At 40.5% G+C, this 27,589-nt stretch overlaps 1 protein-coding gene and 1 pseudogene across 3 annotated transcripts in view; one reads left to right on the top strand and one right to left on the bottom strand.

Moving 5' to 3' along the window:
• Positions 1–27,589, top strand: part of wdfy1 (WD repeat and FYVE domain containing 1) — a 1,176,431-nt gene that overhangs the window by 632,281 nt on the left and 516,561 nt on the right. The window lies entirely within an intron of this gene.
• Positions 17,552–17,674, bottom strand: LOC125783651 (U4 spliceosomal RNA; annotated as a pseudogene).

Raw genomic sequence — 27,589 nt, 5'->3', positions numbered from 1 at the left:
ATTTGAATACTCCTAACTACTTTTTACTGACTTACTGAAGCACAAAATTGGTTTGATAAACCTCATTGAGCTTTGAACTTCATAGCCAGGTGTCTCCAATCATGAGAAAAGGTATTTAAGGTGGCCAATTGCAAGTTGTTCTCCTATTTGAATCTCCTCTGAAAAGTGGCATCATGGGCTCATCAAAACAACTCTCAAATGATCTAAAAACAAAGATTGTTCAACATAGATGTTCAGGGGAAGGATACAAAAAGTTGTCTCAGAGATTTATCCTGTCAGTTTCCACTGTGAGGAACATAGTAAGGGAATGGAAGACCACAGGGACAGTTCTTGTTAAGCCCAGAAGTGACAGGCCAAGAAAGATATCAGAAAGGCAGAGAAGAAGAATGGTGAGAACAGTCAAGGACAATCCACAGACCACCTCCAAAGAGCTGCATCATCTTGCTGCAAATGGTGTCACTGCGTAAGAAGCCATTTCTGCAAGCACGCCACAAACAGAGTCGCGTATGCAAAAGCATACAGCTTCTCTTTGTGCAAAGTGCGCTGTATTGTTGACCGATGCACAGTGACACCATCTGCAGCAAGAGGATGCTGCAGCTCTTTGAAGGTGGTCTGTGGATTGTCCTTGACTGTTCTCACCATTCTTCTTCTCTGCCTTTCTGATATTTTTCTTGGCCTGCCACTTCTGGGCTTAACAAGAACTGTCAAGAACTGACAAAACTCAGTAACAAAACTCAGAACAGCAGTATGTAAGTTGTTAATGAATATTTTCTACAGGGTATGTCTTGGTAATGCCCTTACCTGTATAGGTTGTGAGGATACCTGTATCTCTTGTAAGTGAGGCTAAATACTGGGCAGTGTGCTCATTGCATGGTGATGTAAATTATGGGAGTTGGAGTGAGGTCTGATAGTGGGTTAAGATGGATAGGAAGTTCCATTTCTGAAATTAGGATATTTAACATTCCTCGATCCACAGTGTAATGTGTCTACTGGCTACTGGGAATGCACAATAGAAGGCTAATATGATCCATCCACAGTGGATAGCAGAGTGGATAATAATGCATTTGGCTAGAATTGTCCATGCTGAGAAGCAACTCAAATCACATCCGCATTGAATGCAGGAGACCCGACACACACACATATATCCCAAAGGTCAGTGGAGCGCTCCTTAGCTACCATAGGACATGCCAAAAGTCAAAATATTTGTTTTCAACGCATTACTTTTGGCCTGTCAGTGTACGTTAATGATCGCGAGAATGCTAGTATACCTGTTTGCACCTTGCAACTTGTTTGCTGAAGAAGAAATGTAAATATGATGGTCATTTAAAATGCATTGCTTTACATTACATCACATTACATTTGGCAGACGCTTTTGTCCAAAGCAACTTACAATAGTGAAGTACCAAAGTAATAGAAGTTAAAGGTAAAAACTTCTTTAGATAGGGCCTAAAGGAGGTCAAAGGGAAATAATGGGATAGAGGAGTAGATGAGGGGAAGAAGGAAATGAGGTTAGAAGTAGTTAGTTTGTTAGAGCTTTAAGCATTGCATCCTTTTATTTTTAATATCATAAAAAACTAGAAGTTTAATAAAGAAATATAATAATGTAAATATATTAAAAACAAAGATATATACTAATTATTTCATAATTTATTGTCATAATTAACAATGTACAGTTGCATCTGATTTCTAAACCCAACTGACTCAGTTGCAATCCTATTTTAAAGAAGTGCCCATCCAGCTTACACCAGAAAAGGCCCACAACTGAAGTCAGTGGGCACACTGCGCCACAAAGGCACACCCTGTGCCCTGTTTTGGGGTATTTTTATAGTAAACTTAATGAAGCCACCATACCTACTGCATTCTGCTGTAGGCTACTGATGTTCTCATTTAAAGGATAATACTTTTTAACCCTTTAATGACTGCTCATCTGTATGGTAGAGGACATTTATATTACAAGGTGCTGAACTTCTAACATTTATTTATTTAACTAAATTCTAACATTTAGTTCAGCGCTCACCACTAACAATGACGCTGCATTCAAAGTGACGGTAGAATGTCCCTATGAGAGTGACCAGTTTCGGAGGAACTCCATACACTCTAAAAAACAGAGGTACGATATGAGTACTTTTTTGTACTCAAAGGTACACTCTTCATAATTGTATCCTCAAAGGTACAATATTGGTCTTTACAGGGTCAGATTTGTTCCCTCTGAAGTACAAAGTCATTTCTAACAGCAATAAGTACAGATTTGTACCATTTAACCAGCCAAAAGGTACATTCAGTATTCTGCATCACTGTACTAATGAACTATATATATTTAAATTGCACATTTTTTATTTGAAAGCCAGACAATTTTGGATCATCAAGTTTTTGAGCCATTTTTAGTTGATGACAATGTTTATAATCTTTATAATCTATACTGGCAAAAAAAACATGGGTACAAAAAAGTACTTTCACTGAAAGGTACTTTTTTGAACCTTAATATAAGGTACAGCCCCAGCGACAAGCTTTGTACTCTTTTAAGTACAAATCTGTACTTATATTTCTTAGAGTGTAGGCCCTAACAATCTTCCACAGGGTGTCACGATGTAGGCTGTCAAAGGCTTTGCGGAAATCGATGAAGTTGATGTATAGGGGAGTGTTCCATTCTACACTCTGCTCGATGATGTTCCTCAGAGCGAAGATCTGGTCTATACAACCCCTTCCTCTCCTGAACCCTGCTTGTTCCTGCCGTAGCTCTTGATCAATAGCGGACTCGATTCTTGCGAGTAAAATCCTACAGAAGACCTTAGATGGTACTGATAGCAGCGTGATGCCCCTCCAGTTGTCACAATTTTGGGGGTTTCCTTTCTTGGGGAGTTTGACGATCAGGCCCTTGTCCCAGTCTTGGGGTATTACTTCCTTCTCCCAGATGTCTTTAAAGAGATCAGTAAGCACGTTGACTGAGGTATTGAGGTCGGCTTTAAGCATTTCTGCATGAACAGAGTCTATGCCGGCGGCCTTCCCATTTTTCAAGGCTTCGATGGCAAGTTTGACCTCTTCCTTACTTGGGGGGGTGGTCTCGATGTCAAAGACACGTTCTGCTGGTGAGGGGTTAGCAGGATCCTCTGGCTCAGGGCAGTTGAGTACCTCGCGGAAATGCTCAACCCATCTCAGGATCTGGTCACTCTCAGTGGTGAGGATGTTACCTTGTTTATCTTTAACAGGGGCCGACTGGCTGGTGTACTTGCCCGAGAGTTGCTTGGTGATCTTATGAATTGTGCTCAACTCACCCCGTGCAGCTGCACACTCAGCTTTCTCTGCTAGGTCCTCAACAAAAGCCCTTTTGTCACTCCTTGCACTCTTCTTTACCTCTCTGTCCTTATCCTTGTAGGCTTTCTGGACCTGCTCATGGAGCCTGGGTGATTTTGTGCTAAGCATCTTTGCTTTCAGCTGTTTTCTTTCTTCAATTCTTTGCCAGGTGCCAGGTGTTAGCCATTCTTTGTTCCCTCTCTTTCTGTAGCCCAGGACTTTGGTGGCTGCCCCTACGTAAGACTTTTTGATGTTCTCCCACTTGTCTTGTGTGTTCAAGTCTTCGTCTACAGATTTAGCGAGAACACTGAAGCTGTTCTTCAGTTCCAGGCAGAACTCTTTGTTGGTCTTGGGGCATCTTAATTTGGCTACGTCAAGATGTTTCCTATGTTGACTCCGCTTTTGCGCTTTCCTTAATTTCAGCTTGATGATGGCTGTTAAAAGGTAGTGGTCACTGTTCACATCGGCTCCACGGTAAACTCGAACATCTTGAAGAGACCTGCGCCACTTTCCGTTGATCAGGATGTGATCGATCTGGTTGATGGTGGAACCATCAGGTGACTTCCATGTGAGTTTGTGGATAGTTTTGTGTGGAAAGATGGTGCCACCAATGACGTAGTTATTGGTCATGCAGAAGTCAACAAGTCGCTCACCATTATCGTTCATCACACTGCACCCGTGCTTCCCCATGGCTCTCTCACAGTCTGTGTTATCAGCTCCCACTTTGGCATTGATGTCACCCATGATCACTAACATGTCATGTTGGGGAACTTTAAAGACTGTCTGCTGTAGCAGACATACCACTGGTCTTTTTCCTCCTCATTTGCTTCATTTGTTGGTGCATAGCACTGATTGATGGTGAGCTTACAGTGCATGGAGTTGAAACGGGCTCTGATCAGCCTGTCGCCGAGGGGTTCCCAGTCCAGCAGGGTGTTGGCCTTCTCTTTTGAAACTATGAGTGCCACGCCGTGTGTGTGTTGATCGGGGTGCCCAGAGTGCAGGATAACTGTGCCATCGCTCCTCACCTGGCGTCCAGAGCCGGTCCATCGGCATTCACTTATTCCTAGGATGTCCAGCCTGTATCTTCTCATTTCACTCGTGAACTGAGCTGTTTTGGATATGTCGAACATGGTACGGACATTCCATGCACCCAGGCGGATCTAGGTTTTGGGTCCCAGTAGACTAGCCATCATGCTCCTGACTTCCTGTTGGAGGCTTTCATCAAGAACGGTCATAATGCCAATATGTTGGCTGGGGTCTACTGTAAGATCCTTAATAGTATTGCATTTCGTAGAAGTTTCCGTAACGGTATTCTTTTTTTACGTGGTGGGGTTGTTGGCCCCGCGCACAACCCCTAACCTGGAGGACCAGGTGCTGTTTTTTGTCTGGCCTCTACCTGGAGTACCTGCCCGACATGGTTGAACCTACTAGGGGCAGAGCCCCCGCCGGTATAGCTATCCGGGTCACAGAGACACGCAAGGTTCCCCACCACGACAAGGTAGCAGCACAAGGGGAACAACGTTATGTTTCAGTGGTATGTAAAACTACAGTTTTATATGTTAGGCTTTAAAAAGTAATAAAGTAGGGAAACATTAAAAAAGGTTGAGCGTGCATTTTTTTTATGAAAAACGAGTGATTTATCCTAATTGAACCGTTACCTGTTAGAGGTAAGAAACACTATTGAACTGAATATTAATTAAATTGATAATAATTAGCAATGGAGTTAGAAATTACATATTCACACTGCTTGTTAGAATCTTTTGGATAATTAAACATGCGACGGGTCAATATGACCCAGGAACACCACTTCTGGTTCTGACAAATGAACATAGCAGGAGGTTTAAGGTCATACCATAACATCCCCATGGGATTCTGGTCAGGACTTTGACTAGGCCCCCCAAACGTCTTCACTTTGTTTTTCTTCAGCCATTCAGAGGTCGACTGGTGTGCTTTGGGTCATTGTCCTGCTGCAGAACCCAAGTTGATTTCAGCTTGAGGTCAAGAACAGATCCGGAGTTGGAGTCTAGTGCTGGAGAACACCACTGGCAGAGAGGAGAGCGCTCAGCAAGCTGCTGAACATCATGGACAATATTCAGGCCATAAGACTGTTCAACTCCTCTCAGCACAGCAAACTGAAGACTGGCGGTGACACTTTGTCACTCTGGGCACTCTGATCACTACATGGACACACCCCTCATCTCAGCAGACTAACTCTCAGAGGTGCTCTTTTACATTACATTATTTTTGCACTAGTAGCTTTTGCACAAGCTTGCACTGCAAATTTAAATTATTATATAACTGTGTATTTGCACTTTTTGTATGGCTGGCATCAGTTACCCTCTTAATATGCACATCAACTGGTGTTCATACCTCCATTACACAGTACAGACTGTACTTTTATACTTTATATTTTACTATATTTGTATTTTTATAAGTATTTTAAAAGTAGTTTTATCTTGTCCTTCCTTAGAAACTGGATGTCCAAAATTTCCCCTCTGGGATCAATAAAGCATCCATCCAAGCATCCATCCATCCAAGCATCCATCCAAGCATCCATCCATCCATCCATCCATCCATCCATGATATATTCTTTTTCTAATTTTTAAGATTAAGATTATCCTACTTAGAAAGAAAGCCCAGATTTAGGCTCCCTGGGTCTTTATGGAGAGCTGAGAGGAGGTTCTGGAGTAAAGAATGAGTGAAGTGTGTCACCAGCTCACAGTGTTCGTGTGATGTGAGGAAGACGAGCGCTCACTTTGAAGGAAGGTGTTACGTGTGATTTATTAAATATGAAGGGGTGCACCCATAGGCAGCGGGAAATGACATGTTGAAATAAGAGCTCATGCGCACAGAGGCGCGCACACAGTGAAATACATCCGACAGGAGATCATAAAAGCAGGGTATGTTTATTACCTGAAGATATGCAATTCTGGTGTATCCTGCAAAGTCAAATAGATTTATCATTATCAGGAATAAAAATGCTGTACATATGTATATAAACTATTTTCTTTTGTTATTATGTAATGTAGGAGAATGAGTGCTGTTTTTTTTTATTGCCAGCCCCTGTGGTCCATTCTTCAAATACTCTGCATTTCATGCATATAATTTAGAATAATAATTATATAAAACTATCATATTTATAAGACTGCAGAGTACACTAAAAATAATTTTTTCTGGCTTATTCACTTTTTATTTTCCCTTTTTATTTTCTGTCATGGATGCGCCCAATTGGACAGTTTTAGCAAAAATTGGCATTCAAAAAAACAAAAAAGGTCTGAGAGTTACAGACATATTGAATAGTTCATGGTAACTGTACTTGTTCCGTTTTAAAGATACATTTTAATTGTCAAAACATACTTTAGTTACCGTGAAATTGTACCACAACAGGGTGGACAATATTAAGTAAAATTATCATTAATCGTAACTGTTATTCATCGATGAACATGAAGCAAGTGTCTTCAGTGTCTGACGTTGAAAATACAACAGTTGTGATTTCACATTGATAAATTAAAAAAATTATCCACCTATGACGTTTCATATACTTGCATCCACTAGCATGACTTTAAGCTATGTGGCTTTATGCTAGCATCATAAAACCATGGTAACTACAACATGACAACATAGTTTTACAGGGATATAATATAGACTGAAAAGTAATTTTATTTGGGCATTTTTGTGTAAAATGTGTCACGCCATATGACAGTGCAAAACGGAACACACCATGTCACTGTCTGTGTCTCTCAGATGTTGTTCTCCCTGCTGAAAGAAGGAGGACCCCCACTCCCCAAAGGTCTCCAAACTATTGCCCGTTTAAAAAAAGAGGAGTTTGGCGTCAGACCATATGACATTGACTTTTGGGATAAAATGTTTTAGTTAATGGTGGCGTCAAAATATTATGCTCAAACTTTTAGTCAAGCAGACTCACAAGTAGGCAGCTTGGTTATTTGTTCATTTGCTTGGTTTTAATCAAAAATTAACTTTTTAAAATGTGATTGGGACAGTCACATTATATAAGCTTTTTCTGGTTTGACTGAAAATTGTAAAAAGATTAAATGTTAATTCCATGAATGCTCTGTAAATTCATATAAAACAGCACTTTCTGAACAATATCATCACAGTTATTGACATTCTTCTATAATTTACATATATTCACATAAATATACATACATGAAACTGTATATATATATACAGTTGCATGTATGTAAATTTATGTAAACCCTTTGGAATTACTAATACCACATTACACTCACAGTGCAGGGTGGAAAGTATGTGAACCTTTGGATTTAATAACTAGTTGACCCTCTTTTGGCAGCAAAAAAAACTCAACCTCAACCTGTAGACCTGCACAACAGTCAGAAGGAATTTTGGATCATTCCTCTTCACAAAACTGTTTCAGTTCAGCAATATTCTTAGGAATCGCTCTTTTCAGGTCATGCCAGAGCATCTCAATTGGGTTGAGGTCAGGACTCTCCAGCAGGGAACAATCATTCGGTTGTTGATTTACTTCTATGTTTTGGGTCGTTGTCCTTGAGGTGTATTTCTGTACTATGGATGTCCAGCACTTCTGGTTTGAGAGGCCTTTAGCCCAGAGAAGTTCATGTGTCCAGCTAAACTATTTTTGAGAAGTCCATTTCTATACATGATTGGCATGTCACAAGTGGTTGCAGGTAAACAACATGCCGCTTCTCAAAAGGTCATATTTACATATATGGTAAAGCTGTAAATAGGGCGGTTGAAATTCTTAAGGCATGAGAGCTATAGGAGTGACTGTAAGGGACTATTTAAACGGGTTAGCCTGCAAGACTGGGAGAGAGGGAGAAAAACCTGGGGACACCGAGAATTGACAAGCTCTCTCCCACACTTTGCTTCTGACTGAAATAAATATTTATTCCGGTTAAGAAGACAGTGTGTACTGAGTTTTATTTCAAGAAACAACAGCCTTCCAAGAACACCCAAAGAGGAGTCCACAAGAAACAAGAAGACACTACATCCTGTTGCAACATTCATACTTTGTTGAGCTTCAGTTGGCGGACAGATGATCTTAAGTGTTCCTGCAAAATGTCTTGGTAAACTTGGGAATAAATTTTTCAGTTGATGATGGCAATCCGTTCAAGCAGCAAAGCAGCCCCAAATCATGGTGCTGCCTCCACCATATTTCACAGTTGGGATGAGATTTTAATAATTGTGTGCAGTGCCTTTTTTCTCCACACACAGTGTTGTGTGTTTCTTCCAAACAACTCAATTTTGGTTTCATCTGTCCAAAGTATATTTTGCCAGTAGAGCTGTGGAACATCCAGGTGCTGTTTTTTCAAATGTGCAGCAATGTTTTTCTTTTTTAAAAGCAGTGGCTTAATCCGTGGTGTTCTCTGATGAACTCCATTCTTGTTTAATGTTTTCCTTATTGTAGGTTCGACAACAAAAATGTGCCAGAGATTTCTGTAAGTCTTTAGCTGGCACTCTACAATTCCTTACTCAACTCATTGATCATTCAGCGATGTATTTTTGCAGTCATTTTTACAGGATGACCACACCTAGGGAGAGTAAAGAGCAACAGTGCTGAACTTTCTCCATTTGTAGACTGCCTGTCTTTCCATGGATACATGAACATCAAGGCTTTTAGTGATACTTTTTTAACCCTTTCCAGCTATATGCAAGTCAACAATTCTTGAATGTAGGTCTTCTGAGAGATCTTTTGTCCGATGCATGATTCACATCAAGCAATGCTTCTTGAAAACAGCAAACTCAAACTGCTGTGTGTTTTTATAGGGCTGGGCCGTTTTACCCAACACATTCAATCTCATTACATACTGGCTCCAATTAGCTCTTAGAAAAGTAAGTATCCTAGGGGTTCACATGTGAATGTGTTGTGTTTAAAAAAAAAAACATGCAAACATATATTTTTTGTGTGGTATTAGTTTAGGCAGACTATGTTTGTCTATTGTTGTGACTTAGATGAAGATCAGAACACATTTAATGACCAATTTATGCAGAAATCCAAGTAATCCCAAAGGGATTTTTTCCTGCAACTATATACAGTCATATGAAAAAGTTTGGGCACCCCTATTAATCTTAATCATTTTTATTTCTAAATATTTGGGACAGTTCTTGTTAGGCCCAGAAGTGGCCGTGGCAGTGTCTGTTCTCACCATTCTTCTTCTCTGCCTTTCTGATATTTTTCTTGGCCTGCCACTTCTGGGCTTAACAAGAACTGTGACTGTGGTCTTCCATTTCCTTACTATGTTCCTCACAGTGGAAACTGACAGGTTAAATCTCTGAGACAACTTTTTGTATCCTTCCCCTGAACAACTATGTTGAACAATCTTTGTTTTTAGATCATTTGAGAGTTGTTTTGATGAGCCCATGATGCCACTCTTCAGAGGAGATTCAAATAGGAGAACAACTTGCAATTGGCCACCTTAAATACCTTTTCTCATGATTGGATACACCTGGCTATGAATTTTGTGCTTCAGTAAGTCAGTAAAAAGTAGTTAGGAGTATTCAAATCAATAAAATAATAAGGGTGCCCATACTTTTGCAGCGGTCAAATTTTGGTTTAATGCATATTGCACATTTTCTGTTACAATACAATAAATCTCATTTCAATCCTGAAATATTACTGTGTCCATCAGTTATTAGATATATCAAACTGAAACACCCAAATATTTAGAACTAAAAATGATTAAGATTATTAGGGTGCCCAAACTTTTTCATATGATTGTGTGTGTATATATATATATAAATAATCGGTACATTTCAGTTTCTGAATCAGTTTCTCTGATCTTTTTCTCTCTGAGTTTCTTTCTCTTTTTATAGGTATATGTTTGAGTAAAATGAACATTGTTGCTTTATTCTATAAACTCCCAAATAAAAATACAAAAATATAATTAATGAAAAAGATACAGAGCTTTTAGACCTCGAATAATGCAAAGAAAACAAGTTCATATTCATAACATTCAGTTTTAAGAGTTGCTGGCTCACATGTGAACAAAATAATGTGCATGTTTTTGCAGTACAGATCAAATTAACTATATAGTACAATGATCAGGTCTGCCTTATAATTAAGACTTGCTGATATCTGCTACCTGCATTACACTTACAATATACTGCCACATTTCTGTTCAGAAATACTGTGAATGGTCTATTGGTGCCCCCGACAGGCCAGTTATATTACTACATTGATTGTAAACACTAATTGTAAACCTCTGTCACTCCTGTCCAAATTAGGTGTGGGAATCACAGGGCATCTCACACGTGTTGTTATCTGTGATACTCAATATAGCACAAGACAATTCTCTATGATACTTTACAGCATCTGTGTTACTGAAATGGATAAAATACTGCTAAACAAGCAAATATCAGGAATTATGGATTTATTTGTGGTAGTGATTAGTGCCACCATGTGGAGTAATAAAGCAGCAACTTTAGTAAGTCTAATTCTTGGGGGAGTCTTGGGGAGTTTAAAGTGCCTATCTTTACCTTATCTAAATCATTTATTAAATGCTGTGTATAGATAATGTATTAAGAAATTTACACAATTTATTGCAAAATCAATACCTTAACCCACACCCAGTCTAAATTGCTGATGCGCCATCCCTGTGTGGCTTGTGGATTGATCAAAATTTACCCACCTATTAATAACCTGCATCTAGCCAGTAGCGGGTGCTAAATTCCCATCCTGGTTAATATATGAGCACAAAATTAATTTGATAATGCCTAAAATAAAAATTGGAGTTGGAGCTGCCTTGGGCTGCAGCTGCCCACTCTGATTATACAGCACAGTTATCTTCCAGTAAGTAAAAGGAGGGAAGAAGATTAAGCACCGTTTCCCCTCTCAGTAGAAAATGTTATTAAATATCTGTGACAAATTATGTGATTTTTCTTTGTGTGCACTTATTCTCTTTGAAGGGCATTGCAGCATTTCTGAATGCATATTTGGCTGAGTGAGCCTAAGCATATTACTCTCAGCAATTCTGGAAAACCTTTCAGACAGATATGTGACAGCATTGCAAATGTAATTTATAGTTATCCTGGTGCATCTTTTTGTCTACATTGTTCTATGATTTTTGTCATGTTTCTTGGATGCTACACTTACCTGTGGGATATGTGTATCTGTTCACACAGACAATTCTAGTCAGATACCACAGGTCAGAATCATTACCAAGCACTACTCTGTCCACTGTGGGTGGTAATATTAACCTTCTGAGGTGGAGGAATGTTAAATACCCGCACAACTTCTAAAATAGAACATCCCATCCCTTTGCACCCACTATGAGACCTTACTCCAACTCAGATAATTCACAGTATCTCACCATGAGCACATTGGCCAGCATTTGATCTCACTCACTAGATAACACCTAACAACTTATACAAAAATGGGAATGCCCAAGCAGAGAAGAAGACTTATTTAAAACTTCGCAATCAATATATATAGTGTTGTCCCATGGCTTTTGGCATGTCAGTATATACTGAATTAAAGGGCATCTACCCTAACATTGTATGTTATTGTGTTTTTTCATTGACGTCCATTAGATATATATTGGTGGGAAAATATGATTACAATTAAAATCTAAAGAACCAAAAACAGTTAATAATTATTACACAGCTATTTTCTAATCTTTTAATAATGCTGATTTAGTTACTGTCTTTAAGATGAATATCTGTAATTTACCTCTATTCTGATTAGCTATAATGTATTAAGTGTGGGACAATATATCGATGTGTTATAATGTATTTACTGGCAATACATTAACCTCATGAGAACCTGACTTTTTTACTCCACTACTGTGGTTAAGTACTAAAATGCTGTATCTGTATCTACTAGAGCAGGGGTCACCAACGTGGTGCCCGCGGGCACCAGGTAGCCCGCAAGGACCTTATGAGTAGCCCGCAGGCCTGGTCTAAAAATAGCATTTTTGTTGCTATTCTTTTTTTTTTATATCACAGTTGCATTGGTGTAATTTTAGATTATATTTGATTAATATTAGCTTAGAGATAAGCCTATAGTTTATATATTATTATACAATATAATGTAATATAATATGTAATATTGTCATTAATTATTAATAATAACATATAATTAAAGGTAAATTGAGAAAATTTGTAATTTCACGAGTGTGTATCAAACTGGTAGCCCTTCGCATTAATTGGTACCCAAGAAGTAGCTCTCAGGTTCAATAAGGTTGGTGACCCCTGTACTAGAGTATTATTTGTAATTCACTGCTCTACACTGTTAAAAACTGCAGGGGGCGCAAGAAATGTCTGTAAAAAAACAGAAAAATACTGTCACAATTAAAACAGTTATAAACCTTAAAAAAAACAGTTATTGTATTTACTAAGATTAACAACTATTACTGTAATTTTATAAGAACTTGTCCTATAATTACATGAACTCTTTCCCTTTCAACAGATTTTAATTCTTATAAAAGTATCATTCTCCTTATAAAACAGAATAATTATTAATTTACAAGAGACTGTCCTATTATTGCATGAAATATTACACTTTATTTTTTTTAAAAGTATCATATAGTCCTAAAGGTTGATATCATATAAATAACAGGGTACTTTGTTATTTGACAGAATTATTCAAACAATGTACAGCATGAAAATGTCAAAATACATATCTTCCGAAGTAAATGAAAGTAATTTTACTGTCATTCAAATCTTGCAATTTGTCAATATGAGTATTTTTCCTATAAATTCACAGATAAATTACTTTTTTTTAAATACTGGATCTCATCTAACTGAGCTTCTCAACAAACGGTTTATTTAAAGTGTGTGTTAATCAACAGATACTGTGGTTAACGCCAAGGAAAATAACTGACACCCTGCGCTATCTTCAGAAGCACTAGTTTAACAAGTATACTATTGACGACACTAACAAGTGCTTAGAGAAGAAAACCATTTACAGAGCTACAGTGTGAACGCCAGCCAGGTGGATAAAACTGCTATGAAACTACATTATGTATTAAGCACTCTAAACTGATCATATAATTAACATAGCCACGCCACTTAGACAGCTGCATCCCATACATTTCAATGGAGAGAAAGCCCCGCTGTCCGCTGAAAAAGTTCAACAGAGCTTCACTTTATTCAAATGATTCCGGTGGCCACGCTCCATTCAGCCAATCAGGGAACAGCAGGCTGTGACGCCACACAGAGACGGGCCTCACACACACACAGAACAGCTGCCTATTAACCACTGAATATGGATTTATAGAACTACATATTACAGTGCGGTTGATTACAACTTAAAAATATTCAACTTATAATTGACTACTTTCGTTGGTTCATTTGAATTTAAAAACGTCATACAGACACGGGCACACGTGGCCAGACCTTAAAAAGACTTGGATTTAATCTTTGAACATTTAAGTTTATATGAGAATGTCTCTGGTGCAGAACTAAATAGAGACAAATCTGAATATGTGTGGATAGGTAACACCAATAACAATCTACCTATCAATATTAAAGAATGTGATGAAATTAAAATTGTGGGTGTATATTTTAAAAATGAAAACAGCACTGAAAAAACTGGGAAATAAAGGAAAACGTAGTAAATGATGTAATAAAAAAATTCAAAGCGTCTAAGGTAAAAACGTGTATTGACATTATTAATACTTTTATTTTATCTAAAGTCCTATTTTTATCTTGCATTTTTCCATCAACAAAAAATATGCTTCCAAAGAATAAATAAAAAATGCTGCTTATTATTAATGCTGGTTCTTACAGAGAAATAGCTAAAAGAGAATTATTATTTTTAAAAAAGGAAACAAGGAGAATTGTGTGCAATACATTTAGAATTAAAAATGAAAATAGCCATGTGTAAAATAATTGCGAGTGCTATCTATAGACAGGTAGAATGGATAGATTATATAAAAAAAATGGATATTCAAAAGAGGCCCTTCTTGAAACAATTTACCTTATTACAAATGAATCTATTCTGACTTCACAAATAAGTTTAAAGAACAAAACATAAATTGGGTGTTTGATTCAAATAAAGATATACATAAAAAATAAGTAATGACCTGTATGGTGATCATCAGAAACTGAATCAAAGCAGACTATTAAAAATATTACAAACAAAATGCTATCTGAAAAAATGAGAGACTTCAAGGCTCATTTTAATAAACAGACTCCCGGTTAAGAACCTCATTAAGTGGAACTTCAATTTGGATAGCCCTGTCTGTGTTATTCTACATTTTTAGCAAATAGAAACATTAGATCACTTTTATTTGAGTGCCACAGATCTAAAGAAGCGTGGAAGAAGATAAATCAAATGAATGTTAAAATTACTCTTAATGTGGAGACTATTAAATATGGAATTTTTACAGGAAACCTCAGATTCTCAAAAGGAAAACTGTGGTTGGCAATATGTATTGTAAAATGCAGCTTGTGAAAGACTCAGTGCAGTATTGCTATGGACAATTGTAAGGTTTCAGTGCATCTGTGTATAAACAAATCATGACTGAACTAAAAAAAGAAGGATGCTGGACTTTAACAGAATAAATGGACAAAAACTGTTTTTTTTTTACCTTTCTGAAAGTATTCTTGAACTCTGTATCTTGCTTTGGATAAGATTGTGTATGTGATTGTTTGATTGTATGTAACTCATGTAAAAATTCAATAAAGTATAAATAAAAGTGCCAGTGGACGCATACCTTTATAAAATAGGCCATAACACCCATTAAAAAAAACTGTTTATACATCAGTGAGTGTATTTTTACACTGAACACCCATAAATTAACATTCAAATCCTTTTACAAATTGGACAGTTGGGTTGAAAATTCTTGTCATTTAAATTTAAAGATTTCTACTGTGATTTTACAAAAGATTTATTGAAACAGATGTTTTCACTGTCAATCAGGTATATTCTTTTTTGCATAAAATTCAGGAAAAAAACTTTTTTCTACAGTTATTTTCTGTAAAAAATTACACTGTAAAAAAGTGTAAAAAAAAAACGTTTTTTTTTCTGGCAGCAGGGGGCGCCAGAATGTCCTTTCAACATCTTTTTTAATTCTTAAAAAAGTGTCATACACTCCTTAAAGAAAGAAATAATTAGTAATTTTACAAGAACTTCCTAAAAAAGTATCATATACTCCTTATATGATGTCTGTTGTCTGAAGGTTGCCATCTTATAAATAACAGTGTACTTTGTGATTTGACAGAGGTATTCAAACAATGTACAGCATGAAAATGTCAAAATACAAGTATTTTTAAGTAATTAAAAGTAATTTTACAATAATCTGTCAATACGGGTATTTTTTCTTTAAATTTACAGATAATTAATACTTACTTTAAACAAAAAAAATCTCATTAATTTGTCTTTTAACTTATAAGATTTCTGAACCATGTATGTGATGGGGTTAGCGAGTCTACCCATCACCAGGACTGTGTAGTAGTGATGTTCTGAGATCAGAATGATTGGTCTCATATCTGCCCAGAGAAGAAGACCCTATGGATTACTGGCTCAGACACTCTGCTGTCTTTTCTCATTTGTTTCAATTAACAAAAAAATATCTCTCAAGCGTGGAACAGATCATGTTTCTTAATAAAAACAACTGATTACTTGTAATGTTTAACAAATAAAGTATTACACAAGCATTTCCCTACCTTTCAATGTAAAATGAATAATGTCAGCTAAAACAATCCACTGACCAACAGTGTATCATAATGAAAAATATCTTAATGACATCATTAAAACAACCCTGTTCTCTGCAAAATGACAAACATTTTTAGGGACACAATATGCTATGGGGGAATATTTCATGTCATTTTTAATAAAAAAAAAACATTACTTCTGTTTCTGAAAAAGTTGTGGATTTAGGCCCTAGTTGCCCACTAGATGTCACTGTGGCGTGTGATGAGTCGAATATCTCATAAGATCGAATCATTTTCCGAATCAATTGGTTCATTTGATTTGATCTCCTAAAAGCCCCACTTTTGCCACCACTACTGTGTAGGGGACTGGGACTTGTAAAGTTGTGTTAAAAGCCTAGGAACAGAGGTATTGGTCATTGGTGTATATGTGTACTTACCTGTGGGTGTGATCTTTGTGCTGATTCTACACTGTAAACCCGGATAAGTTGAATTTACTTTAAAAATTTGAGGAAACCGGTTGCCATAAGAACGTTAAGTAATGGGTTAAGAAAACTTAAGTTATCATAACTTAGAACATCAAGTTATTACAACTAAAGGAGACGTTGATTTAACTTTTTTTATTTTTGTTTTTATACTGTAAGACTGCACCGTAAAACCCGATAAGTTGACTAAACTCAAAACTTTTGTTGTAACTGATTACCTAATACATTTTAAGTTCATGTAATAAAATTTTTAAGTACAGTGAACTTAACAAATACATATACAGCCCACAACACACAGACCAAGTATTTAATTATAATATATGATCTACAAGTTTACTAAGGAAGCCCGGGGTGAATCACTACACACTGATGGTGAGTGTTTGTCAGAAACTGTTGGACACACCCAGTATGCAAATCGATTGTGACAGAAGCCAATGGAAAAGAAGCTGTTAATGGCAACATACTAAACTCAGTTATTGTAAGTTGATTCAATTCAAGATCTCAGTTTGAATAGTACAGTATATGTGCCCACAATTGTTCAACTAACTTAAAATAGTTGAGTATTGTTTAGAAATCTCTAATTTTATGTAAAACAGACTTAATTTATTTGAGTTCAAACAATTTCTGGGTTTACAGTGTAGTAGCCCACTGCTTATTGGCAAGCCGTAGTAGTACTACCTGCATGTAGACTAATTAATAGCTCCGTGCAAAATTAGATCATTTTTGGAAATTAATTTTTACTTAGGCTGTGGACCTTCGTTTTTCAGCTCCACAAAATAACCAAAAACAACCAAAAAATGTGAACAATGAAAGTTTGTAGCAGCTGTAAATAATAGTAATGTAATACCATACCTTTCGAAAGTTAACTGAATTCGCCTTAAACTCCACTAAAAGTGTTCAACGGCCATCTCAAATTATATTTGTTTGTTAACAGGTCACTTTGTTATTTTTTTTTAAGTATTATTAACGTTTTGTGCCTTCGTTTTTTTTAATTAAGCTTCTGCGCGCTTTAGCCAGCGCAAGAGCATCCTGTAACAACTGCTGACAGAAACTCACAACTGAAAAGCAATATGCCGCAAGCCTGTCCACACGTATCAAACTCAACAAACACTAAGACGAAACGAACAAATAAAGTAAAACCAAGAAAGCAATGAATCTTACATTATTCACAATCAAGTCAGTCTCGATAGAGACTATCAAAAATTGCCATGGCTGACTGTATTTCAAGTCATCCTGGCGGGGTATTGGGTAAAGTTTTCAACCAGCAATAATCACGCCTTGGATAAAGCAGGTAGGTTAGTGATTAAGATGAAGGTGGTGGTGGGGTGGAGGCGGGTCAAAAGTCACAAAGGTGAGGAGCACCTGGGAGGTATATATATAGGACCAGGGGGAGGAGCATGGGAACTTGAGGCATGGTTTATATCCCCAAATTTTGTTAATTTTAAACAACACTTTGCTATAATGAACCCCGCCTACGCGATGTGGGGAGGGGAACTGTGATGTTACTTAGGGTACAGTTCAGAACAGCTTGAGACGGTTCTCAAGCCAGGTCTCCCCAAAAAGACAAAAAGCGGGAGGACCAGCCGCCGAATCCGAACAGGAAGTGAGGTAAGCGATAGTGAGAGTCTGAGGCAGAACTTCATAAGATATTTAACAGCGTTTAGAGGTAGTATGCGCGAAAATGTCTTTCTAGTAGATGGCATACAGAGTTAGCATCGTCCTCGTAATACAATTTGTAGACCAGTATAATGTTTGACTGAATGGGACTTCGACAGGTTTTGTGGCACGGTGAGTCTCTTGACAAGGGAATGTGACGACCATGAATATCTAAAATGACAACAAGATTGAAGTTTCTGGTCATTCTGCTGTAAATAGTGAAAGATCTCTCATGAAGTTTAAGGTGGTCTGATTCTCCCTTTCGGCCTGACGTCTGTTCATTACATGGTAACCAATAATGGTCTGGCATCTGATGGCGGGTCTTGCACGATGTCGCGATTGACTGAGAAGTAAGAAACTGCTGCTTGTAAGACAGGATTGTTCAAAAATTAAGGAAGAGGAGCCTGAAGTAGACAGATTCCAGCTTAGTCCCTAAGAATTTAGAGCAACAGGCAGGACCAAGACCATAACGGCAGACAGGGGCGCCCAGGCGAGAATGCGGACGCCAGAGGGGATGCGACCAGCAGGCGGAGAGAAGTGTCGACTGAAAAATGCAGCACCTTACAGGCGGGAGGAGCAGAAATCTCAGGAGAAGGGAAAGAGGAGAGAGAAGGAGCAGCAAAAGGAGGAGATTGGCGAGAGAAGACGGAAGAATGAGTAGTAGCTGGCCGGGTGGAAACCCCCACTTTATGGTCTAAAAGAAACTTCAACCCCAGAACACTCTAAAATACAGTGGCCGAGAAAGCCCAGCGCAGTGCAAATTGAAAAGCGCTGCAAAAGCACAAAACACATCAATCAAAATTACACAAAAACACAGGCGCAGGAAAAAGAAAAACGCGCTGCAAAAAGAAAAACGCGCTGCAAATAGAAAAACGCGCTGCAAATACAACCACAACATAATGGAAGTGAGTCACAACACAACGGAATTTTCCCGGGGGACCTTAAAAGATGCTGTACCAGCTGTATACAAAGGACAATAAGTGGCAAACAAGCTTCTGAAAAGTAAGTTATGTTTATTACCTGTGATTACCACGGTTGTGTGCATATTATTAAAAGTTCTGCTTCACAAAACGCCTTGTTTGCCACTTATTGGCCTTTGTACACATAATGAAGTCCGAGACGTTACTGAAGACGCAGCTTAGCTGGTACAGCATCTTTTAAGGTCCCCCGGGAAAATTCCGTTGTGTTGTGACTCACTTCCGTTGTGTTGTGGTTGTATTTGCAGCGCGTTTTTCTATTTGCAGCGCATTTTTCTAAAAAGAACCAGTGGCTTGAGGAGAGAAACATGAAAGGCATTATTAACCTTATATTGAGCAGGAAGCTCCAACTTGTAGGTCACTTCATTAACCTGCGACAACACCCGAAAGGGACCAATAAACCTGGGTAGGAGCTTCCTGCAGCTCCCCTCAAACCTGAAGTCCCTGGTGGACAGCCACACCCGGTCCCCTGGTTGATAACGAGGGGTGTCTCCCAGGCGTCTGTCAGCCTGCTCCTTGTATCGGTTCAGTGTCGCTGAAACCTGCTGGTGGGTCTCTTCCCACACCAGCTCACTGCGAGTCATCCACTCATCTACAGCCGGGACGTCCGTGGACACCGCTGTCCCATAGCCAGAGGGGGTTGGAAGCCCAGGATGCACTGAAAAGGAGTGAGACCAGATGTGGTGTTAGTAAGAGAATTCTGGGCAATTTCTGCCCAGATGAGATATTGGGACCAGTCTAAGGGATGAGCATGACAATATAATCTTAGAAATTTGCCAAGTTCCTGGTTTACACGCTCACACTGTCCATTGGAAGTCAGATGGAAGCCAGAGGTTAAGCTCACATTAACACCGAGGTGCTCGAAACAAGCCCTCCACACCCTGGATGTGAACTGGGGACCTCTATCAGATAGGATGTCTTCAGGTACACCATAGTGTCTGAATATGTGGGAGTAAATAGCCTGTGCTGTCTGAAAAGCAGTAGGTAGAGAAATTAACGGTATAAACTTGACACCTCTAGAAAATCTATCTACAACAGTGAGGATAGTGGTGAAACCATCAGAAGGAGGCAAATCGGTGACAAAATCTACCGCAATATGTGACCACGGACGTTCAGGTACTGGTAAGGGCATGAGTTTGCCCGCAGGCAGAGACTTTACACAGAGACTTTACACAGAGGCGTTTTACACTGAGCGCATACTGAACAGGAAGAAACTACAGAGTGAATATCAGCCCTCATACTTTCCCACCAATAGCATGCAGATAGGAGCTGCAAGGTGCGAATTTCACCAGGATGCCCTGACGACAAGGCGGAATGTACCCACATGATTAGTCGGTCTCTGAAACGTAACGGGACATACGTTTTATCAGAGGGGCAATCCGCTGGAGGTGGATGACCTGTATTGACCTCAGCTATCTGGTCATCCAACTCCCAGCGGATTACAGCCACTGTGACAGACGGTGGAAGGATGCGTTTAGACCCATCATTGCCAGCGAGGTTCTCGGAGTTACTTAAAACACGAAACAAAGCATCAGCTTTAGTGTTGCGATCACAGAAAAGTGACCAGCGAGCCTGACGGGAATTTAGTCTTTTAGCTGTATTGAGATACTCAAGATTCTTGTGATCGGTGTACACGATAAATGGATGTGCTGCCCCCTCCAACCAGTGACGCCACTCCTCAAGTGCCATCTCAACGGCCAACAGCTCCCTATCCCCAATGCCATAGTTACTCTCAGCAGAAGATAGTTTGCGCGAAAAGAAAGCTATGGGAAACAACTTGGGAGGAGAACCACTGCGCTGTGACAGCACAGCCCCTACACCTGATTCAGATGCGTCTACTTCAACTACAAAGGGCAGTTCAGGGTTAGGATGTTTCAGGATGGGAGCGGAGCTAAAGGCAGTCTTTAGAGAGTCGAAAGCTTGTTGGGCAGACGGAGACCACGTGAGGGTTTTAGCAGCGTGCTTAGTCAATGCAGTTAATGGGGAAGCTATGGTACTGAAGTTGCGGATGAATCGCCTGTAAAAATTTGCAAAGCCCAAAAACCGTTGGAAGTCTTTAATAGTTTGTGGTACGGGCCAACTTGTGACTGCACTAACTTTTTCGTCATTCATGATGACGCCCGTGGAACTGATAATGTAGACGAGAAATGCAATTCTCTGTTTATGGAACTCGCATTTCTCAGCTTTAGCAAACAATCGGTGTTCAAAGAGACGTTGGAGGACCAAGCGAACATGTTGGATGTGAGTAGGCATGTCAGGTGAGTATATTAGGATATCGTCTATAAAAATAATTACACACTTGTCTAACATGTCCCGAAAAATATCGTTCATGAGTGATTGGAACACTGCTGGGGCGTTTGCGAGGCCATAGCTCATCACCAAATACTCGTAGTGCCCTCTAGTAGTAGAGAATGCTGTTTTCCACTCATCCCCCTCCCTTATGCAGATTAGGTTGTAAGCACTACGTAGATCAAGTTTTGAGAAATAGGACGTGCCCCGAAGTTGCTCAAGAGCAACTGGAATGAGAGGGAGCGGGTAGGCAAACTTTTTGGTAATGTTGTTCAACCCCCGGTAATCTATACATGGTCTCAACCCACCGTTATTCTTTTTAACAAAAAAGAACCCAGAACCTACTGGTGACTTAGATGGCCTAATGAAACCCTACATACTCCTCCATAGCTTTCTCTTCGTCACGAGTAAGTGGGTACACTCTGGCTTTAGGTAGTGTGGCACCCTCTACTAGATCTATAGCACAGTCAGAAGGACGGTGTGGAGGCAGCTTAGTGGCATTGGTTTTACTAAATACCTCAGAGAAATCAGAGTATTCTACAGGGATGTTAGGACAAGGGACAGAATCAGGACTCTCCACAGAGGTGGAGTGTATGGCCAATTGATCTAGGGCGAGACAGTTATTGAAGCAATGAGAGGACCAGGCCACAATCTCTCCCTGACTCCAGGAGAAGACAGGATCGTGTGATTTCAACCAGGGAAGTCCAAGGATGAGAGGATGCTCAGTGCGGGGTAGCACAAACAGGGGCAGTTCTTCAGAATGGAGTGCGCTGGCCTGGAGTGTGAGAGGTAGTGTCTGATGACAGATGGGCTTGGATCTGATGGAGTGTCCGTCAACAGCGTGGATAGAGATGGGGCGTTGGAGAGCTCGGACCGGAATGTTGTGTTCTTTAACCAGGTCAGCCCTGATGTAGTTCCCCTCGGAGCCAGAGTCTATTAGGGCTAGAGCAGAGAAAAAAAACAGATTGGCAAGTAATACTGACTGATAAAGAGAAGCTTTTAGGAGTTAACCCTAGGGAATGATTACGTACCACGTACGATACCATTCCACGCGCTTTCCCTGGGTTGACGCCTTGTAAGAAGATGGACGGAGACCACACTCAGCTTTAACATGACCGGAGCTGTCGTGTTCTTGTGTGTAGGAATTCACTACAACAGCTTAGCAGAATACTATTTTACTGAACACAACTCTCAGCTGTACAGACTCACACAAATGCCTTGAGCCAAAACATTCTCCTACTCCCCCTATCTAGTCAACCCCTCTTGCCGCCACTAGCGGCGCACTGTATCCTTTTACACAGGGCTCATATTATATTAACACAAACAGAACTATTACTCCACATCTCCCCGCCTTTAAAGACATAGCATAATTAACATTCTATAAATCTTAACAAACCATTTAACTCTTTTTTTCCCTTATGTCTATGTCTTAAATCTTTAATATATCTCTTATAAGTCCAGTCTCTTAGGTTTTATCACTACTCTGCCAGACCGAGTCTGGACTGTAACTGGTGACTGCTGAGTCGACGCTGACTGTAATGGAGTCTGATGATTTGCTGGTGTATCATTCTCCATCTCTGGTAGATCCTGTGTCTTGGAAAGATCTTTGTTCAACTCAACAGCAGATACAGGAACAAGATGTCGTCTGTTCCTTCTCAGAAATCCTTGTGGACTCTCCACCAAGTATGATCGTGGTGTAGAATGGGCAGACACTACCGTGCCTTCTCTCTTTGTGTCTGTGATCCAAACTCTTTCTCCGGGTGCTAGATGACGAAGGTCTCTTGCCCTGTGGCGGGCGTTGTAAACTGTAGTCTCCTTTTTTCTCCTCTCTTTCTCTTTATCAGCCACTGCATCAAAGTCAGGAAGTTCAGGGATTAAAAGTGAAGGATGCTGGAGCACAGGAGTACGTAGCCTCCGTCCCATCAGCAGTTGGGCTGGGCTGTAGCCATTGGCCATGGGTGTGGACCTATATGCAAGAAGTGCCAGATAAGGGTCTTTAGCTTTACTGAATAGCTATTTCACAGTCTGAACATGTCCTTCAGCCTCACCATTGCTCTGCGCGAAATGTGGGCTACTAGTGATATGCTGAAAGCTGTAATCCTCTGCAAACTGCAATTGTTGGCTGGAAAATTGTGGGCCGCTTTCTGAGAACAGAATCTCCGGAATGCCATGTCTGGAAAACATAGACTTGAGATGCACAATGACATCTTCTGATCTGGTAGGCGTAAGCTGTGCCATTTCCACAAATCTTGAGAAATAGTCTACTACCAAAAGATAGTTGTTCCCTTTGAATGTGAACATGTCAGCTCCTAGTGTTTGCCATGGTCTCGCAGGAAAACTGCGAGGCATTAAGGGCTCCACTGGGTTTGCTCTCTGCTTGATGCATATTTTACAGTTGTGAACCAGCTCCTGCAGCTGTCCACTCCGACCTGGCCACCATACAGACTCTCGGGCTCGTAGTCTGCATCTGTTAATTCCTTGATGCCCCTCATGCAATTTCTCTAAAACTGTGTTGCGCATTGCTGGGGCAATAACTAATCTAGAACAAAAGTCCATCTTGAACTGTTAGAGTGGCTCTTTCCGGCCAGTAATGTCTCACTACCCCAGTCATGTTGTTTCGTTCAGGCCAGCCTTGTTGACATAGTCTCATGACTTCAGAGCAAGTGCTGTCCTCTTTCAGCTGATTTCTGAGTTCAGACAGGTATGAAGCACTTACAGGTAGGCCTTCTAGAACAGAATTAACGTAAATGTTAGTGTCCTCCATGGTATCTGAGTCAGAACTGTGCACACTGTTGGTCTGTGCAACAGGTAAGCATGACAGTGCATCTGCAGACAGTAGTGCTTTGCCTGGAGTATGGGTGATAGTGTACAGGTATCTCATCAATCTCAGTCAAAACCTTTGTATCCTAGGTGGAAGCTCTGACAGCTCCTGCACTCCTAGTAGGCTTACAAGTGGTTTATGGTCAGTTTCCAGATAAAAGTGTTGTCCTATCAGAAAATATTTGAATCTCTCGCACCCCCATGTCAGAGCGAGGGCTTCTTTTTCAACCTGGGCATAGCATTGCTCAGTTGGGGTGAGTGAGCGAGATGCAAATGCCACTGGTCTCCACTGCTCCTCCTCCTTCTGCAACAGAACACCTCCAAGGCCATAAGATGAAGCATCACATGACAACTTGCGCTCTTTGTTGGGGTCGTATACCGGTGGGGATGACAGCTCACGTTTGAGTTGAGTGAAGGCTTCTTGTTGGGCATTGCTCCAACACCAGTGATTTCTTTTTGAGAGCAGGTCTCTCAATGGCTTGTCTTTCTCAGCAAGACAGGGAATGAACTTGCCTAGCTGGTTAACCATTCCCAAGAAACTACGCACTTCAGTGATGCTAGATGGCTCTCTCATTTCTTAGACCGCTTTTGTCTTGTCTGGATCAGGTTTTACACCTTTGGCTGAGAAAATGTGGCCTAGAAACTTGACTTCATCTCTCCCCAGCTCACATTTCTCCAGATTTAGAGTGATGCCTGCCTTCTCAATTCTGGCCAGGACAGTATGTAGCCTCTCGTCATGTTCAGTTTGGGACACTCCCCAAATAAGGATATCATCCATGTGACACACTACACCGGGTAATCCCTCGGTCACAGCAGACATCCGCAGCTGAAAATGTTCTGGGGCCGACGCGATGCCAAAGGGCAGCCTATTGAAAAAATAGCGCCCAAATGGGGTTATAAATGTGGTGAATTTGGCAGACTCGTCGGTTAGTGGTATCTGCCAAAACCCCATATTTGCATCCAATTTGCTGAACACACAAGCACCTGCTAACTGTCCCAAGGTCTGCTCTACGGAGGGAAGGATGTACTTTTCTCTAAGTACTGCTGCATTAAGTCGTGTAAGGTCGACACATATACGAATCTTTTCTCCTTTCTTTGGTACGGGCACCATACCTGAGCACCAGTCAGTTGGCTCTTCAATCCTTGAAATTATGCCAAGATGTTCCATCCTCTTTAGCTCCTCTTTTACATTAAGTAACAGGGGTAGAGGAACCCTCCTAGGAGTTGCCAGAGAGTATGGGGTCACATCGTCTCTGAGCTTGATGGTGTATGGCTGCTGGACCATGCCTACTCCATGGCAGTTTTGGATATGCCGTCTTGAGCATTGATATGTTGACACTGTCCAGTCTCACGACAAGCTTGAGCTTTGTGATGGCTGGTCGTCCCAACAGTGCTGTATGTAGGCCTTTAACTACGTAGACTTTGTCCTGGACTGTAAGCTTTCCAGTACAAAGGGATTCTTCAGACATTCCCACAACATTAAGCGGAACTCCTCCTGGGCCCATCAGTGGTTTATCTGGAGCTTTCAGTGGGCCTGCCTCTTTTGTTATGCTGCTAAATATATGCTCAGGAACCACGGTTACGTCAGCACCTGTATCAATTTTAAACTTGACTTTGTGTTTTTGAACTTCCAACTCTACACACCAAGGGTCATCTCCTGTGTTCACTTCTCCTAAGAACCAAGGCTCAACATTCTCGTTTTTATTGTCAGCCAAGACCGCATGCACACTTTTAACAGATCTGCATACCTTGCTAAAATGTCCCTTTTTCCCACAAGTGTGGCATGTTCCTCCGTTTGCTGGGCATTTCCATTTTGTGTGAGTGGTTGTTTTTCCACACCTAGAACATGGATGCTGAAGGTTTTTGGTTTGGGAAAAATTGCTTGTTTGCCTAGGGTGATTGGTCTTTTTCTGCTTTACAAAGTGAGGTTTCTTTTTTTCCCACACGCCATCTATTTCAGCTGGGGTCTTTTTTTCCCCTCTCAGGTCAGTTTGCTGCTTTTTAACAGTCTCTGATTGCCGTGCCATATTTACTGCTTTTTCCAGTGAAAGCTCCCTGTCAAGCTGCATTCGTTCTGACAGTGAAATGTCTCTCAAACCGACCACCAGTCTGTCTCTAAGCAGTTCATCGTGCAACTCCCCATAGCTACAATTTTCAGCAAGGGCATAAAGAGCTGTTATGAAACTATCAACGGATTCATTTGCCTGCTGCACTCGCAGATTAAATCGCGCTCTCTCATATATGATGTTCCTCTTCGGCACGAAAAAGCTATCAAATGCCTCTTTAACTTTAGAGAACTGTTTACGCTCCTCCACAGATAACTGCTGACCCAGTAACACATCATCGGCTTCATCTCCCATACAGTAAATTAACGTGTTCACCTGATTCTCCTCAGAACTTGTGTGGAGGTTGCTAGCCTGTCGAAATCTCTCAAATCTCCATATCCACCTTTCCCACCCTTCGGGCTTAGCGAAGTTGAAAGGCTCGGGGGGTTGTATTGTGAAGGTGGCGCTGGGCTGTGCTCCTAGGCTGGGCTGAGGCTGTGGCTGCGCTCCGGCGTTGTCCATGGCTAACGCTAGCCTGCCCTGTTCCGCCGCTTTCTGTCCGTTATTGCTGTCGCAGCACTTCTGACACCATGTCGTGTTCTTGTGCGTAGGAATTCACTACAACAGCTTAGCAGAATACTATTTTACTGAACACAACTCTCAGCCGTACAGACACAAATGCCTTGAGCCAAAACATTCTCCTACTCCCCCTATCTAGTCAACCCCTCTTGCTGCCACTAGGGGCGCACTGTATCCTTTTACACAGGGCTCATATTATATTAACACAAACAGAACTATTACTCCACAGGAGCCACCACAGTACAGGCATAAGTGGAGTTGGATCCGGTGCTGACACTCCGCCATAGTAAGCCTGGTTCTCTGGACCTGCATGGGTTCTGGATCAGGGAGGACTGGAACACTAGGAGTATGAAGACTTGGAGTAGCAGGGCCAGTGGTGTGAGCTGGGGCAGGACAGGGAGCTCCTTGCAGACGACGAGACAACAGCTGGTCCATCCGGATGGCCAGGGAGATGAGCTGGTCTAGAGAGAATTATTCATCGCTGCAGGAAAGTTCCTTTTGAATAATAGGGTTTAGTCCATTGAAAAAAACACACTGTAAAGCAGGGTTATTCCAGCCACTACCAGCCGCAAGTAACAAAACTCTAATGCATAGGCGGCTACCGACCAGTTGCCCTGTGTGGTGGTTAGTAGCTGTTCACCACTAGCATGTCCATATAACGAGTGATCAAAAACTCCACAAAAAGTTGCCAAAACATCACTATAACTAGTGTTAGCTATAGAGTCCCAAACAGCGGTGGCCCACTCCAGGGCTTTCCCAGACAATCGAGAGATCACAAAAGCAATACGGGCCTTATCAGTGGTTTCAGCGGAGTTGCTGAAAAACACAGAACATTGTAACAGAAACCCACTAC

Source organism: Astyanax mexicanus, chromosome 18 (genome assembly GCF_023375975.1).
Source record: "Astyanax mexicanus isolate ESR-SI-001 chromosome 18, AstMex3_surface, whole genome shotgun sequence".
Classification (NCBI taxonomy): domain Eukaryota; kingdom Metazoa; phylum Chordata; class Actinopteri; order Characiformes; family Acestrorhamphidae; genus Astyanax; species Astyanax mexicanus.
This window is presented reverse-complemented; position numbering and strand designations above follow the sequence as displayed.